General features: G+C 42.1%; 1 long non-coding RNA gene across 2 annotated transcripts in view; it reads left to right on the forward strand.

Moving 5' to 3' along the window:
* LOC309713988 overlaps positions 1 to 18,557 on the forward strand; it is a 36,290-nt gene that overhangs the window by 14,991 nt on the left and 2,742 nt on the right. The window lies entirely within an intron of this gene.

Below are 18,557 nucleotides of genomic sequence, written 5' to 3' on the forward strand. Positions count from 1 at the left end.
TGAAGCACGAAAGCTTGGGTATTAACTCTACAAGTTCAGTCCTGAAAAGCTAAATGAGTCATAAAAAAAAAACTGAAGGTACAAGAAGTTAGCGATAATGTCCAAAGTGCATATAGATAAAAATCATCCAATCTCTAGTTTAAAATTGTATTGACATGCAGTGCTAAAATTTATTGTGTGCAGCTATCTGTAACAGAGACATGGTTTGCAGTGATTCTGCTTCAGATTCTGATTAATTTCAGTTGATTCAACTGTTGAAAATAGTAAAGAAAATATATCTGTAAGCTAATATATTATCACTTTCATGACTAAACTAAACTAAAATGAACTTGCAGTAAAGATGAAGAAACGAGAACTGAACACAGTGGTGGAATGAAAATTAGAGATTAACTACGGTGGCCATGGGAGGTCAAATGTACTGTAGTCAGCACTAGTTCCTCCTACACCGAGTGGCGCCTTGGCCAGCTAACAATCTCCATCGACGGCGGCGACTGCTTCATCTTCGTCCCAGGCTATGTCGTTGGTTTTCTGATCATCGTCAGACACCATGTGATCTTTGGTCAGCCTTGCTTTCGCTTGCCAGTGCGCGGGAACCATGTAATGGCAATCTTGGCAAGACGATGAGAGGGTAGACATAGAATATGGCCCGCAAAGTGGAAGCGCTTTTCGGCAACAACATCGGCTAAGGGGCGGGTGCCTGCTCTTCGTAAGACCTCTTCGTTTGTTATCTAGCCCCGGTTGAAAATTCTCAGGATTTGGCGCAGGCCATGTTGTTGAAGCACGTTCAGGCGTCGAGTGATCGCATTTGTTGAGGTTTCATTTGCGTACAGTGCAGTTGGAATGATGATAGAGTTCAATAGTCTGATCTTGATCCTAGCATTCAGGGAGGTCCAGTTCCAAATACGTTGGAGACGTCGAAGACATCGGCCGCCTTCCCTACTCTGACATCGACATGTCGATCAGAGATCCCGTCATTCGAGATGATGCTGCCCAGATACGTGAAATTCTCTACCTCTTCAGCACGTTGTTGGTTGAACCTTCGTCTTCTTGGCACTGATTCTTAATCCCACTTTCGTCGCCTCCCTTTGCAGAGCCGCGGTCGACTCTTGGAGGTCTTCCTGAGTCAAGCCCAGCAGGGCGATATCGTCCGCAAAGTCCAGATTATGTATTTTGCGATGATGAGAAGCCCAGATGAGAAACCCAGATTGCTACAGAATCAGCAAAGAAATCTCGTGCTTCAAAAACACAAAACTAACAGGAAACAGGGGGGAAAATCCAATGGAAGTAGAAAAAAACAAAACCTCACAGTAACAGGGGAAGGGTTTTTGAGGAGACAGTGATGTCACTATGAAAGAAACCAGAACATGTGAATGATCGCAGTCGTGCTTAAAAGAAGATTCATCGGTGCTTTGAGGGAGAAAATGATGCAGTTAATGTGTTTAAATCATATGATTCATGTTTGGTGTTAGCCATTTACTTTCCCAACTGCTCCTCGAGTTATGGTCTCCACAACAATACATTGTTGTGTTTTGTGAGTTTGGTGTTATTTGTGTATTTTTGCGGCATTTTTTTATTTGCTGATATTTTCTTAGGTTGACATGCATTTGAGCTTTCAGCGCTGCTTTAGCTAACTGAACTTTTGTTTGTTTGTTTGTTTGTTTGTTTGTTTGTTTTAACTTACACAGATGTCATGATGCATCGTAGATTAAACCCTTGTAACAAGTATTACAGAATCACTGCATGACATCAACATTACTATGGGATGTGTCATTATGAATAAAACTTGAATCTAAAGCTGAATTAAAACTGTTCCCTTATTTGAGCCCACGTTTCAATGTTAAAGAAAACATTTCTCACATTGCTGTTTTGGTCTCGTTAATTTAACCTTTCATTAATCACCGCTATCAGGTCCAAATTTTAATTTGTAATTACACATTCCCATCAACTTTAACCCCCCTCTGTGTTAAGTAATAATTAGCTAATGTTAGCAGGCTAGCTAAAATGGAGAGCATCGTAAACATCATTAAGGGAGATAAATTTACACCTGGGAGCTTTGCTGAGAAGTGGCTGTTCCAGAACAACTCATCAGCCATTACTCAGGGATACAGGATGGAGTTAGTAATTCACTCTCCCCACCCAGATTTTCTCAGCTTGTCTTGGGATTCGACTCTCCAAATCCTCTCCCTTTCTGACACTCTTTATTTCATTATTTTTCCGCCCTCCTCACTTCCACATTTGCTTTCTGGTCTGCATGTACTCCCAGAGAGTGAGCACTATGAAGGATTACCCTCCCCAAGATGTAATCCAATCAAAAAAAAAAAAAAAGGAAAAAAAAAGCAGGAACTGATTTCTTATCTTTCTAAGATGCTGCATTTCCCCTCATCTCTGAGAACACACAGCCAGCATTATCAGTCATTTGATTACCCAGTAAAAGTGGATACAGAACAGCAGCGGTTTCAGCCTCCAGAGGCCTGACTTGCACATTGAAATCCAATTGAAGGCTGTACCTTATGTATTTGTTTAAGATTTGGAAATAATTAACTGGGGTAAAAGCTGTTATGGTTGCACAATGGGATTAAACTAGGCATGAAGGGTTTTTTTAGCTGAAGACATTCGAGGCTTGAGAGCACCTTTTTTTCCTGCCACTTTAATTTTATATGCAATTATATTAAAAAAAGCATCTGTATACCAAAATGTTTCAATTCAGTGGACATATGGCCATTAGCTGTTTTTTCTAAATACTGCATGTGTGTATCTGCACGCTAAATCTGCCTCTCGTGCCGAACTTCAGCTCGGGGCACCGTCAGGCTAACAGATGTTGGTCACAGAGGACAGCTGATCCTGTGAACTAAACGCAGTCGCAAACATGTGTTTCTCGGGCTTCCATATGAATTAAACACATGTAGCAACTATCACCCTGACCAATGATAACATCTTAAGCCTCTTAAGGACTATGAAATGGATAATGAACCCAATTCCAAGCTGATGGGCTTCAGCAGTTTTGTACCTTTTCTCTTTTTTTCTTCTTTTTCTAAATGCAAATTGAACCTTTATAGCTGTAATAGCTTTGTTTTCTATGAGTGTTGATCTTGTGAGTGGGGGTAACTTGAGAGGAAGGATGTTTAAGCAAATCCATTGTCCTGCATTTGACCTAGAAATGGCTGGAGCCTTTGATGGCGGTCTGTCCTGCTGCACTGCCTGGCAGACGTCTCTTTGTTGCAAGCGTTTTCCTGAAGTGTCCTGAACAACGCTCGCTGTAATTGCTAAAAAGGTAATTGCACTGGCAGGTTACTCAGAGACTTTAGCTCCCCTGAGCCGCACCCTGATCCCTGCATAAGGATGTGATTAACCGCCATCTCCTGTCATTAACTGTAAGGGCTTTTGGCAAGCGGGCTGCTCCAAGTGTGTAATTGTCATATTAGACCCATTGCTTGGTCAGATCAAGTATTGGAATCAAGTTGCTGGTCTGAAGTGGCTGCTGGCACGCCGTGAGTACGAGGCAGAATTGACCGAACTGTTCGTTCTTGTTCCTGCATTAATATGTGACAGCCGAGCTGCCGTGTAATGTTCAATTTGCCAGTTTGCTGACATAACTATGCTCTCCACTGTGAGGGAAAAGAACATTTTTCCCTCTGAATGGTCTATAGCTCAAGGGCCAAACATCTTTAGGTTGACTTCCAGTAGTGGTGCTACCTCATAAACTGTAACATTAAAGCCACGGGAATGAATCATTTGCTCGTCGGTATGAGACAGTAAGTGCCCAAAGCAAGCAGCCAGGCACGGGTTCAGAACAAATAAAGCGAAACGCATGTTTACAGACCTGCAGAGAACCTGTCTTTGTTGTATATCACAGTGTAGTATAGATTGCTGCGAAGAGCTCAATCCCTTGGTTTGAACTGGCAGCAGCAGGCCATTGATCTTCCTCGCCTTCTCAGTGCTGTGATGCCTCTGCAGACAGATGGAAGTGGAGTGGAGGCTGGGTTGGGTTGGGGTGGGGTGGGGGGGCAAGGAGTCATTCGCTGGAGCATGCTCAGAGATGCATATGTTCAGTGGCCTCTTGATGGTACTTCAGAGACGGGCTCAGTTTTGCTTAGATTGCTTAAGGATGGACTCATCGGGGCAGTTAGCATCACTTTGTAGCTGAGAAAACTGTGATGTAGGCAAAAACAAGCCTGTTTTTATGTTGTTTTTTTACAAGGGGGTCAGGGAGAGGGGAAAGGGCAGCAAAGGAAACTGGATGAGCTAGAGCTATATAATAGATATACACACACAGATACATATACATATATATATATATAAAGCAACAACAAAAAACAAGCATTTTGTTTACTATGACAGATTTAACACATCATGCAAATATTTCCCTGTGGGGTTTTAATAGGGGTCTAGTCAGATGTGCAGATGAATAGACAGTTTTGTTTCATATCCTCATTGCCATTCTGAGGTTCTCCATTTAAAGGGATTTTGTGTGGAGCAGGGATAATGGAGCGTCAGTGGGGAACCCGGGAGAAGAGGAAGGATTTAGATGTGTTTGAATTGACTCAGACATTTTGTTAAGTGTCATTGTGCATGGCCCGTTTATCAGCCCCCCGACTCCTCCCTGCTTTTCATTCATAACCATCCTGCCGTCTCTTTCATGAGGGACTATGGCAGGGATTTGTGTTTGTGTGTGTGGTTTAGGAAAGTGGATAAGGGCCCAGACCAAAACAAAGCCCCCACCCGCATCCACCCAGCACCCCGGTCAGGTCCATATTGTGTGTACGGAGTGAATGATGACGGCATTTACACATATACCAAACACACACGTGTGCAGGCAAGCATGTCCAGCGGGGTTAGAGCAACAGAAGTGATAGTGGCCTTTGCTTCGGACCTGAGAGGCCTGGGTCAGCTGGAGGCAGACAATGCTATTGTGCAGAATGGAAAGATGAAGCAACACAGGGACAGAGTGAGAAGGAGGAAAAGGATGAGGGTGGAGATGCAAATCTCTTCCAGCTGCAGTGTTTCACTAAGCTTAACCCCAACAGGCCGGTTCAAGGGGAGTGTATGGTTTACAGATCCCTAACATCTGTATGTGCCGTGCATCGAAAGAGAAAATGGTTACTAATGCAATCAAGGTCTCATTTGCATCCCATAGCGCATTCACGCTGAGCGCAAAACACGATGCTTCTTTGCAGCCTCTGTCTGCTATAGTGTTTAGAATGCTCGGAGCACAGTGTAACAAATTATTACCCTCTCCTACACTCTTCTCTCTGTCTTCCTCCTTGTCTCTGTTTCATTATCTACCCCTTCATTTCACTACAGCTCACACACTGGAGGTTATAGGAAACACTGAAACAGGGTTTAACTATTGCATTAACTGTTTAGGAAGGAAAGTCGTTTTTATACGTAGTACCCCATTTTCAGAGACTCAAATCTAATTGGACATCACCAGTTGTTGTGTTTCATGCACTGAGACGCTCTGCAGGACTTTACTGGATCCACTGTCAGCTGCTGCTTGTTTGTGGGACTCTTTGTCTTCAGTTTTATATCTATTGCACTGAGGACTAGAGACTGGTGAGGCCATTGTGACCTTATTTTCCTTCTCCATTAGCCACTTCTTTGTTGCCTTGGTGGTATGTTTGGTGTCATTTTCAGGCGTGCTTTATACATATTATGAGATCAGATCTGTAATTGATCAGATACTTATTTTACTCAGTCACACCCAAATGAATTTATAGCTTTTATGTCATTTTTCTTGGTTTTTGGTTGATGTCTCTTTCCATTAAAATGAAACTATCATATAAATTAGAGACTGTTTATTTCTTTGAAAATGAGTAAATTTCAGCAAGTAATTTTTCCTCCACTATGTTAGAGAAAAACATCAAATGAATTTTATTTATGTAACACATGCAACCAGATATTTTAAACAAAGACGATCAGGAAATGTTTTAAAAAGGAACACATTGGGGGGGGGGGGAAAGCATTCATAAAATGCTTCGGAAAAGAGGTTTTGAGGTGAGTTTTAAAATACATTTTTCTGTCTGGACTCCTGGGAGGAGGCAGTTATATAATCCAGGAGCTTAGACCACAAAGCTGTGAGTCAGTGGCTAATCATGGAACTAAATTATGTAAGAAGGCATTAAGAGAAAGGGGAATTACACATTATTTTACACACTACTTCATATGTGGGGAGGAAAAATTCAAAACTCTTCATCTCTGCTTGAGGCTCCAGGCGACAGTAGCTTACATTAACATGACACCTGTAAATCTGACCTGTCTTAGTTTGAATGCATTGTGGGTAATGTAGGAGGCAGCTTTTGACAAGAAAGAAGAATGTCTATAATAAAAAGAGACAATAACCCTTTTTCTGCATTGATCTCAATAGTTTAAAAATTTCTGACGTCCTGAAAGAGTAAAAGTAATTAAAATAGCCTGAAGATTTCATTACTTATTAGTTAGTAAACCTCCGAGCTATCGTAAAACTTCAAAGGTCTGATTTGATTTAACTGCAGGAAATGATCATCTTCAGAAGGAACGTTTTAAATGCATTTGTTAAAAAAAAAAAAAAAGGAAAAACGGAAACCCTTCCTCGGAAAAAACACGTCATTGGTTGCATTCCAAATAAACACGTAGAAGCAACGAGCCGGTTAACTCATAGCTCGAGTATTTAACATCCGCTCTATGCCTCTGTTAACATTGTCAACAATGGCCACGCTATTGTTATTGTAGGACGCCGAGGCTATCGAGGACACGGCGAACATCCTCTAAGTGTTTATAGTTGCTGGAGTGAGGAGAGATAAATGAGTGGACCTGGATTTCTGCGTGACTCACTCGGGGAAGATGAGCATTTATGAATAGCAGCTCGGCCGAACAGCGCGGGCCGCTTCCCTCCTGGGTCGCTCAATAGCGCTGGTCAGCCGCCGTGAGCTCCAGGAAACAGATGTGGTCTGATAAGGGGAGAGGATGTGATAATATACATGCCAGTTGTGTGTGTGTGTGTGTGTGTGTGTGTGTGTGTGTGTGTGTGTGTGCATGTGTGTGTTTTCCTATTGTAAATGCCGTGTATTGTTCTCACACTTCCAGCTGCTTCCCTGTTCCTTTCGACCTCTGGGACAATTTGCTCAGGGCAACGCAAGCAGCCGGCTGTTCTCAGAGAGACCAGAGGCCACTACGACCGACGTTCCCCCCCACACACACACAACTTTCATACTGGATAACAGAGAGGTAAATCACAGTTGTTTATTCCATCATCTCAGGTTTCTCTCTCTGTCTCTCTCTTAGGAGCCACGAACCTGAACTGCGCTGGGTCGCGCCAAGCTAGGCTGCTCAGCAGCTTCTGAAGTAGGCAAACGGGAGGGTTGTGAGTGAGTCCGCTGCAATGTGGCGCTTTGTTATGAGCAGAAATGGAAAAGTAAAGTAAATCGCAGCTGTTTATCTGCATCTCTCAGACAATGTTTGCATGGAAAGAGATATGCCTTCGTGTGTGTGTGTGTGTGTGTGTGTGTGTGTGTGTGTGTGTGTCTTGGCACCAGCGTTCGCACTTGTCCGCCTGTGATTATTTGCAAGTGCAAACTAAAGACAGGATGAGTCACTGCTGGAGCGATTACACACTGCTGGAGCTATTATAAGGGCCAGAGAAGAAACAGACAGTACAGAACACGTGGGCCCACACCCACACCGGCACATGTCTGAACTTTCATATTAAGATATTCTGTTGACACAACGCTGCAATTATAATAGCCAGGTTTCATTTATTGCTGATCATGCCGATCACTCCCACGAGACTCCCGCGCGGCTGTTTTTTCTCTGCAACGCGGAGAGAAATTATACTCCCAGCACACAGCATTAGCAGCGCAGTACATCATTTTTATTCCACGCTGGATGCATGATCTCAACCTTTATCAGGCTTATAAAAAGGTGACCTTTATATAAAATAAGCACAGACCCTCCCTTACATGAAGCTAATTCCAGGCAACATGACGCAGGTGTTAGCATGGAATATCAATGCTGCTATCTTCCCTCTTTTTTCTTTTTTACAGGTTGCAACTTTGCCTCTGAGCGGGGAAACTTTCCCCTTGGTGATATGGACTCGGTGAAAGATATTCCTGTGTAAAATTCATGAATTCATAACTTTTGAGGGTATATTTCACTACTGATCTATTGGGCCGTGATAAGAATTCAAAGGTGAATGGAGCTGGAGGACATCTTCAAAGCGGTCGAGGACATCACAGGAAAGCCAATGAGGCATGTTGCCCTCCTCCGACATCCTCGGAATACATTCTATGTGCCTCTCTGCAATGCGATGCACTGTCAGAGAAAATCAGATGCCATCGCAGCCCGCTGCCATTAATTTGATTTACACTGGGTTTCAGTCAAACTCTGACAAAAAGAAAAGGTGGCGTCGGCAAGTTTTAGCAAAGACGTATGAAGAAGACGAACGTTGATAGCCACGCTCGCACTGAAGGACACAGTTAATCACAAAAAGGCTGCATTTAGCAACGTTTAGGACTAGCAGCCACGTGGGCTCAGTAGTTTCCCCTCTTCCCAGCTTCACTATCAAAGCTAACAGCCTTTAGCATCTGTCAGTCCAAGTGGATAACCTCTGGTAGATACAAGAGGACAAGGAGGCAATCAAAGGTGTTGGTTCTGCTGGAGTTGACAGTGGTCGGCTTCTGGAGGGGATCAAGGCCTTTAAACCTTAAAGCAGGCCCACTCCCCTGTGTGTCCCCTCTTAGCCCCCCTTAAACTAAGCCACAGAGGGGTCTGGTTTGATTTAGGTCCATAGGGATCTGATACAGCTCTCTTCTGCTCTGCTGGAGGGACAGAAGCAGAGAGATAGAGAGCAGGGAAAGGAGGGAGGTAGTCAACATCTATCACCTATCGGTCCATCACTGCAGGCCAGGTCAAAATATTTGACCTCAAACACTTAACGTGAAATAGAGAGTAAAGAAAAAAACATAAGTGCATTTGTGAAAGTATCTGCTGATTGCAATATGAGTGGCAAGTTCCCGCTTTTTTTATTAAAGAGCAGAGAATGCACTTCTTTTCCGATCAGCTTAATCTGAGGATTGTTGCAAATTGCTTTGTAAGCTGGATTCTCATCACAGCGTCGCCCGTTGTCAGACTGGCCAAATTTGTAGTTCGTGGTGTGATCAAGGCCGGTCATCTATGCCTCACTGAATTTTATGGCTCAGACCTTCAGATACACTCAACACAGCAATGAGGAAAATATGTTTTACCACTGGAAAAGGCTCTTCCGTGAAGGGAAGCTCCCCGAGAGACATGCAGAGTAAGGTTATGGAACAAAAGCTTGCCTTGCTCGAACGTTATTGTGGTTCATGTCATGTCTGCTTGGAAAGCACACTGTCTACTTTGGCAATCACAGTGGACAGTCCCAGTGTGTTATTCTGGACAGAAATATGTTGAAAACATACTCGACGTTTCCCTGAAACTGGGACATTTCGGCTTACGAGTCGACGAATTTCAAAATGTGACATTTGTGGCCTCCTTTAAGTTAACCCTCGAAATAAAATGCTACACGGAGCCAAGGTTTTATTGTGAGGTGGGAAAGGTGAAGGGTCGCAGGGAAAGGCCAGGTGAGCCCTGCCTCCGGGCCAACTATCTGTCATCATGCAAAGGGGACGAGCGCCACGGCTCGGTGTGCTCAGTCCACCATGCACACAAATCAAGTCTGTCCACCCGTTTCAAGTGTGCACGCATGCATGGAAACACAAATACATCCTCAACATATAACAGAAGATCTATAATTGCATCTTGGCTTTAGAGCAGGGGGAAAAAATAACTGAGGCCTGAGCTCGCTGATAATGCTGCGAAGTCACAGGATATTTAAACAAATTGACTTACGTCTGGTTGAGCACGTTTGTCTATAAATCTGGCTCTGTTTTCAGAAGCGTCGGGCTCACTGTTCATTTCCCAACTCCTTTGAGAGACATAACCCCCGGAGCTTTATGTATTGAAAGAATGTGCTGAATGCGTCTCTCTTTCTTGCAGCTCAGGGATGCTAAAACATCCCACCTGCAAAACCCAAATTAAAAAAAGCAAGCAAAAAGCTGTAAAATTGATTAATCCGGTCAATGACACTCAATATGGTGTTTCTTGTACTCGCGACCACTCGGGGGGCTAATGTCTTGCCCTTTATTGGTAATTACTCGCAGCCTGCATCCTCAAACATTACACATATGTGGAATGATATCTTCATATTTACTGTCTGCCTTTTCATCGCTGACAATAAGCCAAGGGAGGAGGGGGTGCGGATGAGCGCAGAGTGTGTGATGTGCTCAATGAGACAAACAGAGAGAGCATTAATTATTCAACGCTCAAATCACAAAAATAAAGATGGCAGAACCAAATTGTTTTGAAAATTTCCTGAGGAAAAAGGAATGTTGGCAAGCCTCCCAAAATGCTGTTTGAAAATGTTCTTTGAAGGTAATGAGGCATGCTTGTGGCACACAGAAGCAAGGAGCAGGGCCACAGCAAAGCAGCTCGTTCTCATCTGGGGCTCTTTTTTGCTTACATATCACTTTAGTAAGGCACGTGTAGTACATTTCTAATGAAGCGCAGGATCACGCCCTACCCACGCTAAGGGCGTTTGTGTGTAGAGGAGTTAAAGGAAGTAACAATTCAAACTGATTGAAATTAACATTTTTCCACCAGGATAAAACTGATATCAGTCTTAGCCCTATTAAAAAGTACATCACTCTATCCACTGCAATGAGCATTGGTGTTGTATTAAACTTATACTGGCCTTTTTTATGGGTAATGAGATATGAGAGAATCTCCTCTCGGGTTGTTAATAATACATGTGAGGTACAAGAGAAAATCATTTTTTTATTGTTTCTCCAAAAACCTTTCACATTGTGACGATGAAGAATGTAAAGCGTGTGGCTATTAGCCCGGTTTTGGGTAGTAAAAGATAATATGGGCATCATGAAGAATTTATGTGAAAAAAAAAGTTTCAAACTTCAACAATCTTTTTTATTTATGTAAATGGATAGGTTGGGGAACTATGAATTTCCATCAGAACTAACCCCGAGCACAATAGTGAAACCATAACTGATGTAGCGAGGGTTTTGAAAGAAAAAAGAAAAAGGGTTTTATTCAAACACTCGTAAAAAGGTTTAATAACGAAGGTTTTCGTCTTGCAAACCGAACCTTGCTCCTCATAAAGGTAAAGAATTAAATTTGTAGGGAAAACAGATCTTTGTGGCTGATGCTTTCAACCTGTATTCTTTTTAATGGCCAGCAGGGCTCAACTGTTGTGGTCGCAAAACAGCGAAAAACTGAACTTTGTTTAAACATGTCAGACACAAGTTGTGAGCCAATGAGTGCAGTTTCACATCGAGATCCTCCCTTCGTTTGGTTAAAGCACCAATATGACAAATGCCCTGCACATGTGACTTCATGATCAAATGGGTGACATCACAGAGGCTACATCCACTGTTTATGCCCACTATGGTTTGACTTCAACACACTCTCACTCCCAAAGCGTAACATTTTCTGCTAGGTGACAAATCGTCGGTATATTACGCTTCCAGCCACCCAACATGTCCCTATTTCGAGTTCAGAAAAATTAGGAAACATGAGAACCGTTTGGAATGAATCTACACATATACGTTGATTTTACTTTAATCGCTTTGGAAAACACTATCTAACACGAGGTAACAAGGTAGTGGTTACGATTAGGGATAAGGTTCGGGGTAAGGCTGGACTACATGGCTGGAACGTGTGTTACCGCGGGAGCGTCATTCTATTCGAGTTCATCCACAATCCGACGCGTAGCATAGGAACGAGGAAGGTCACGTTTCGCATTCCCATGGAACGCCTCGGGACGTGACAAATCGTCAGTATATTACGCGTCAGGAGTGAGAACTAAGTTTAAGTTACAATGACTTGAAAAAACATGTTATTGACATTACGGCTAGTTTATGTTTCAGTGAATTGCCAAAAGAATTGCTTTCAAAATTTCAATTCAATTCAGTTTTATTTATATAGCGCCAAATCACAACAACAGTCGCCTCATGGGTTAGGGTTATAATAGGTGCGAGGTCTTTTTTTCGCACCTATGAAAAAAATTGTGCGTTACGTAATGATTACACTGATTTTTTTAACACATTCAGTCGGTCTTTCAGAGGTCGTGCGTGCAACGATCTCAGTCTCTGGGCAATCACTTTCAATCAAAAGGTGATTGCACAGGTTGCCTGGTGGGAGGCAAATTGTCTCCAGCTACAGCTCTGCAAACGTATGCAAATAAATGCAAATCCTAGTTCACAAATGCAGACAGATTGCCAACAAGTTTTTAGCAATCTGAGTCGGTCTGCCTGCAACAGGGGACTGAACTCAGCTGACTGTCATCTGGTTAAATTATTTATTTAAAACAAAGTTGCCAGGGCCGTGTGACATTTTGCAGTTAAATCACAGCTCTGCAGCAACTACATGACTATTTGTGAAGGAAGTTTTGGATTTCTCTGTGACATTTTGGCTGGAATTTGAATGTTAGTAGTTGTAGTAGTAGAAATTCTGCTTATGTAGTTGGCAACAGATTTGCAATTTTACCACCATCTTAATGCACGAAAGGCAATTTGTGGCTAAAAAGTGACAAAAGTGATCGCAGAGCTGGATGCTGTCTTTCAAGTGGACATTGGAAAAGTTCAATGCACACGGTCACGATAATTTTGGTCGTCTCCAACCGTTTTTCCCCTAGTGGCGTCTGACCTTTGAAACCCTAAGAACAAAAGTGGGCAAAGCTGGCTTTAAACCAATTTCACCAATTGCTTTAGCATTTAAATCATCTGTTTATTCATTTTACATTTGATAAATGCTGGAAAATCCTGAAGGAACATAAATGAGCATGGTTAGCTTATTTAAACATGTCCCAAAACACAAGGATATGGCACAAGAAAACGGGGCAATACAAAAAAGAAACTATGTGCCTCTTCTTACTCACTAGTGAGAAGGTGTTATGTGAGAAGCTATATATATATATATATTTATATAAGTTACCAGCTAGAACCGCTTGTTTAAAGAGAGTATTGTAGGTGAAAATGGATTTTTAATGCGCAATCCACACTGAAACTTGCCCATCAAATCTGTTCTGTGAGAAACAGATGAAGAGGAGGAAACCAAATCCAGCTGATCTGCAATGCATTAGCAAGCACACTAACAGTATGTTACAGCCCATTAGTGGTTAACAATGATAGCTGATTTTCAGATGGCACAGATAGCCATTACTGTAATTCGCTCCAGCCTGCGTCAACTCCCCAATGACAACCGTTGCTTCCGGCCCTGACATTAGATCAATAATGCAAAACCTCCTTAAAGTTCTGCCTTGTGGTTTCATTTAAAAGAGGCTCCTCGCAAACTAATGATGCAGGTTAATTGGCTTGTCATCGTTTGAGAGTTTCCTGGGAAAAGGAACAGTAGCTGTTTAAAAAAAGGATGCTCCTGGGAAGTGCCTTGCTCCCTCTGTGTAATGCCGCTGTAGTTTTATTGATGGTTTTGCCATGTCTTGACTGACCACCAAATCGCTTCAGTTGTGTGTATTTTGCTTTTCACAGTGTCAAAGCAGTTAAAAAAAACTGTTTGCCTAGGAAAAAGCAAGAAAAGTTGCTCAGATGAAGAACTTTGCAAAAACCAGGGTTATGACATGCTTTTCACGCTGTATGAATCCAAGAATAAATGAATGCAGAAATAATACATGACTGAAAAGTCAAGAGGCAGATATTATGTCCATGGATTTCTACATAAGCTGCGAAACTGTCCTTGAGCAAGACACTTAACTCCTGTCTGTTCATTCCTCACAAGTGGCTCAGGGGACTTCAGACATGTACACAGAGACCTGCATGCATTCAGCTGGTCAAACATATGGTCCATTATGTACGCTCTGTCCGTACCGTTGTCCTGTCTGCTTTCCTCCGCACAGATCACCCAAGGGGTTAAGCCACCACCTCCATCGATTGCCACCGCTTATTAATCAGACTCTGGGTGGACACTACCAGGCCTCCCATTTGTTAGTGGCTCTCCAACAGGATGCCATTAGAGTGTCACAGTCTCACATTATCCTGAATAAGTCATGAGCAGGCCGGTAAAGCTGCAACTTCCTCCCACATTAGGATAAATGACTTTCAGGCAGGCACATTTCGTTAATATGCATGCAAAGAGGACAAGTGAGGAGGAGCGAGGCAGGCGGGCAGACAGACAGAGGTAGAAAGAAAGGCAGATAGATGAGCATTAGGGACTGGGAACAAGCTAAAGTCTCCATAGAGAGAAGGACATTCAAGATCAATTGCTGAGAGAAGATGCAGACTAAGTGCTTTCGTTACGGTGAGGGAGGCAGAATTAAGACTACTTGGCCAGACCTTGAATTTGGTAGATACACAGCAATATTACTGATAGTGCAGTTAAGGGCAAAGTTTATTTATTTATTTACTTTTGATGTATGGTGAGAACTGGGCAGTGAACTCCAAAATGGTAGCCATACGGCTGCAGTTATGCTCCTTCTTAGACGATCAGCTTCAGAAATCATCTTCCTCCACGCTTTTCTGCCAAATAACATGTGTCTTAGTTTCTCTCTGCCATCCTGACAAATACATTCTCACTTGGCCAAAGATTTAATGTCAGACGTCTCACAAATAAGCTCTTATCTGGGTTTGAGGAAAGTTTTACAGATACGCAGCCTCCGCGGCTTAACTTTGGGAGGTCTGGTCTCTTTTATAACGGCGGTCTGTGCTTGAAACGCTTCTTTGGTCGTGTGTGATTTCTGTCATTGGAATAGCTTGAGTGAGCACACATAGCTTTACTCAAACCCCAGTTCGATCAGCCCAGTCAGCAACCTATAAGCACCTACTGGGGAACAAGGTCTCGGCTATAGTTGTCTGTGTAGGTGACAAGAGATAGATGAAATATCCAGTCACATAACAGCTCGTATGTTGTGTTTTTTAAAAAGAGACTGCGTGTGAGTGCTTTTCACTTTCTGATTTTTTCTTACAAAGTAATAATCATCCAACAACACGCTACTAGGTTTCAAGATTCTGAGGCTGCCGATCAGTTTTCCTCTACAGCGCTCTCTAGATTCAATAGTTTATTGATCTGATTAGTTTAAATCAAATAGAGTTAGATGGTTGTAGCAAAAAATGGTTAATTCATTTTGAAAGCACTGACCCTTTTGGCAAACGGTGAGCAAGGACCATTTCCCCGATGGTTTAGTCCAGCACTTCAGGTGAGGGGGCTAAACTAGCGGAGCGGAGAAGGTTAGAGTTGCACCTTGTGGGCTTTATTATTTAAAAAAGAAGCAAACCTCTGTTTCTTTTTTTTTAACTATTGATCAGAAATGACGTATCGAAAGGGGCCCACTCTTTCTAATTTAGTTTATAAATCACATGGCTAAATCCAGTTTTAATCACCTAAAATCCACGGAGCAACTGCAGGTACAGATGTTCCAAAGTGTTATTTAGTGTCCTAGCTTTTAATTGGCTACTTATTTTACCGCATTGTTGACTTGTGTGAAGAACTGCAGATTCATTAGTCACGTTTGCATAGTGCTGGGAGACGCACCCTTGACGAAGTTCTGTATAAACACACCAGACTTGCAGTAAACACTAGAGAAACAGAGCGTACCGGCAACAACTATTATTATACATTTATCAACTTGCCCATGGAATGTTGTTTAGAGCCAGAAGTTCATTTTGAAAGCTGAGGATAAAAGTCTGAACATAAATACTGTAAAGATGAATTCCTCTAACTTTGTAGCTTCACATCTCCCAAGAACAGACTTGAAGGGTTATCAGTTAAAACAAGCAAATCAACCAGACTTGACATAATCATTAAGTAAATAAAGACAGTCCAATTTTGCAACATTTAATGATTACAGTATGTCAGACACCAGTAAATGTCCTTAAAAATACCACGTATAGAAAAAGAGCAACGGTTAGCTGCATAATATGCATCTGTCATGCAGCACCACTGGAATGCAGACTGACTGCGGTTTATTTGGTTGTTATTAACAGATATTTACTGATAATAGCGCCTCATGGACGACGAGCCTGTCCCCCGCAGGGCCAGGATCAGTCTCAAACCGGAGCTCCTCTGGAGATAGCAGAAGGGGAGATTTGCAGTGTGAAAATATCACTGTGGCATTTACAGTTCCGATTTCTCAGCGGTGTCGGGAAGGTGCCACTATAACTAACTTCATCGATGAAGCAGCCTGGCAGGATTTTTGTTTAGAGCCCCGTGGCTTCCGGAGACATTAGAGAGAAGCTTCTTGTGATTTTTCAGATGTTTCCCATCCTGCTTCTTTGTCAGTAAGGAGGACATAATGCAGGGAGGATGGAAAAAACGATCATGTTTACAAGAACACGCCTTGCTTTTAAGGAAGCTGGGGGCACGTGTCTCGGTGTCAGCCGTGACCAGATCCGGGTTTTTGACTCTCATTTGAATTCATCCTAATTAAACAAAATCCAGCTAAAGGCTAAAGTGGAGCCTGATGAGTTTGTGCTGACTCAAAACACCAGCAGGCAAAGCGGGTGAATCATCAGAAACTGAATTTGTTTGGGGTTAAAAAGAAGCACATATTAGTCATTAAGTCAGCAAAGTGTTCGATTAAATTTTTTTCGTCCATTTCAAGGCACCGACGACACCTGAGGTCGACGGATGAAGAAACACGGCTGCCACGTGGACGGAGAGAAGCTTTAAGCTCTTTATTAAGGCCCGTTGTTTTAATCAATTCAAAGATGGGAGGGGAGATCTTGCTCTGTTCATCCCACTAACACAACAAGTGAAAAATGCTTATTAGAGTTACTCAGCAAGAGATAATGCGCAAACAAGGACATTGGAGATGTTTATAATGGCGCTTCAGTGCCGGGGTCAGCGTCCGCCTCAAATCAATCAAAAGAGTTAGAATCAAGGGAGCACTTTACAAAAGGCGCACACCATCATTTATCTTATCATCTGATGGTGTGCAAAGGTTTTCTTTGTAAACAAATTGGAATGCAAATTGCATTTGTTTGGTTTTTTACCCTTTTTTTTTTTTTACCTCAAAGCTTTCCAGGCTGATTTAAAGCATTGTGTGCATCCTGCAATCACTCACACATACACATGGCTCTGCACACACACACACATATAGAGGATAATGTTTTCTGGCATGACAGAGCTGGACAAACCTCAGATGAATGGTCTCTCTCTCCGCCGGGCCTGATTTTCTCCCGGTTGTCGCGCTGCTTGTGTGCGCAAATCAATCAGGCCCCTTGTTCTAATCAGTCCCACTTATATCTCCCTGCAAATAAATGACACTGCTGAGAAGGGGAAATCAATAGGGGATAAGGTGAAAGTCTCCCTGCTTCCTGCCCACGGGGCACAGGGCTGGGACAGAGGCCAGAGAGGGAGTGGAGAACCAAGACATAGGGAAGATGAAACTAAGCAGGTTTGTTCTTTTGTCTTCCACGTTGAGTGATTTTACTCTCAAATGTCAGTCAATAACCACAGGATTGGTACAAGATGAAGAAATTGAATTTGAGTGTGTGTAGGCCTATATGAGTGTGTTGTGTATGTATAAGGAACAAGTAGGTGTAACTGCAGCACACTGACATATTCTGTCCTTATTGTTTCTTTATCTTTTTTTTGGCATGTAATACAAGCAAATAAAAGATGACTGAGTTCATAGTTAATATTTGTGAAAAATCCCATTAAAATAACAAAACCAGGCCCAACTCTTAATGGTTTTAATGACTAGCTTATAGTTATTTAGACTCATAACAATTAAATCAAGCATTTAAAATAAGATCAGTATTCACAGGCTAGCTAAAGCAGCTGGGAGTCAATCAGTATGCTAGCTGTTAGCATGAAACACTCAGAGGGATGATTGGTGGTTAGACAAAGGACAAAGGAAACACAGGTATAAACAATTAAAATCTGACGCTAAATCTTTTAACGGGTTATTATTTAAGTGATAAACAGAAGAAAATATGCTTCTTTTTTTTTTGGTTTGTTGATTTTTGCTTGGCTAACGCCACATGTGGCTAATATAGCCATTAAGATAGCAAACCTGAGTGTGTTGTTACACTTGGTGTAGCTAATATTCCTCAAGGGATTAAAGTGAAATGAAATTTATTAATAGTGTTATTATAGATTAATGAACCAACTGAAGCTGTGCGCAACAACTGGTTTGTTGCTGGTTAGTTTAGTTAAGACTGTTATGGTTTCCATTGATTTCCATTCATTTTTAGTCATTCCTAGTTTTTTCTTTCCCTGATTTCTGTGTTCCCCTGTCTTGGTCATCATATAATCTATCAGTTTAGACCTTTATCTAACCACTAATCATCCCTCTGAGTGTTATGATCCTGTCCTTCCTGTTGCGAGTCTTACCCTTATTACTTGCGCCTCTTTTTGTGGTTTCCTGTTTTGATTTTTCTTTTCTGTTTTTTAAATAACAGTCAGTAAAGCTTCCTCTTCCTTGTTTAAACCTATGCACTTGAGTGCATAAAAAGACGCAAAAAGAGCTTTTATTTAGCACAATTTTTAATTCGTAGATCAATACATGATTTTTCATGGACATATCCAGGCTTGAC

The sequence above is a fragment of the Aulonocara stuartgranti genome (assembly GCF_965226115.1).
Source record: "Aulonocara stuartgranti genome assembly, chromosome: 9".
Classification (NCBI taxonomy): domain Eukaryota; kingdom Metazoa; phylum Chordata; class Actinopteri; order Cichliformes; family Cichlidae; genus Aulonocara; species Aulonocara stuartgranti.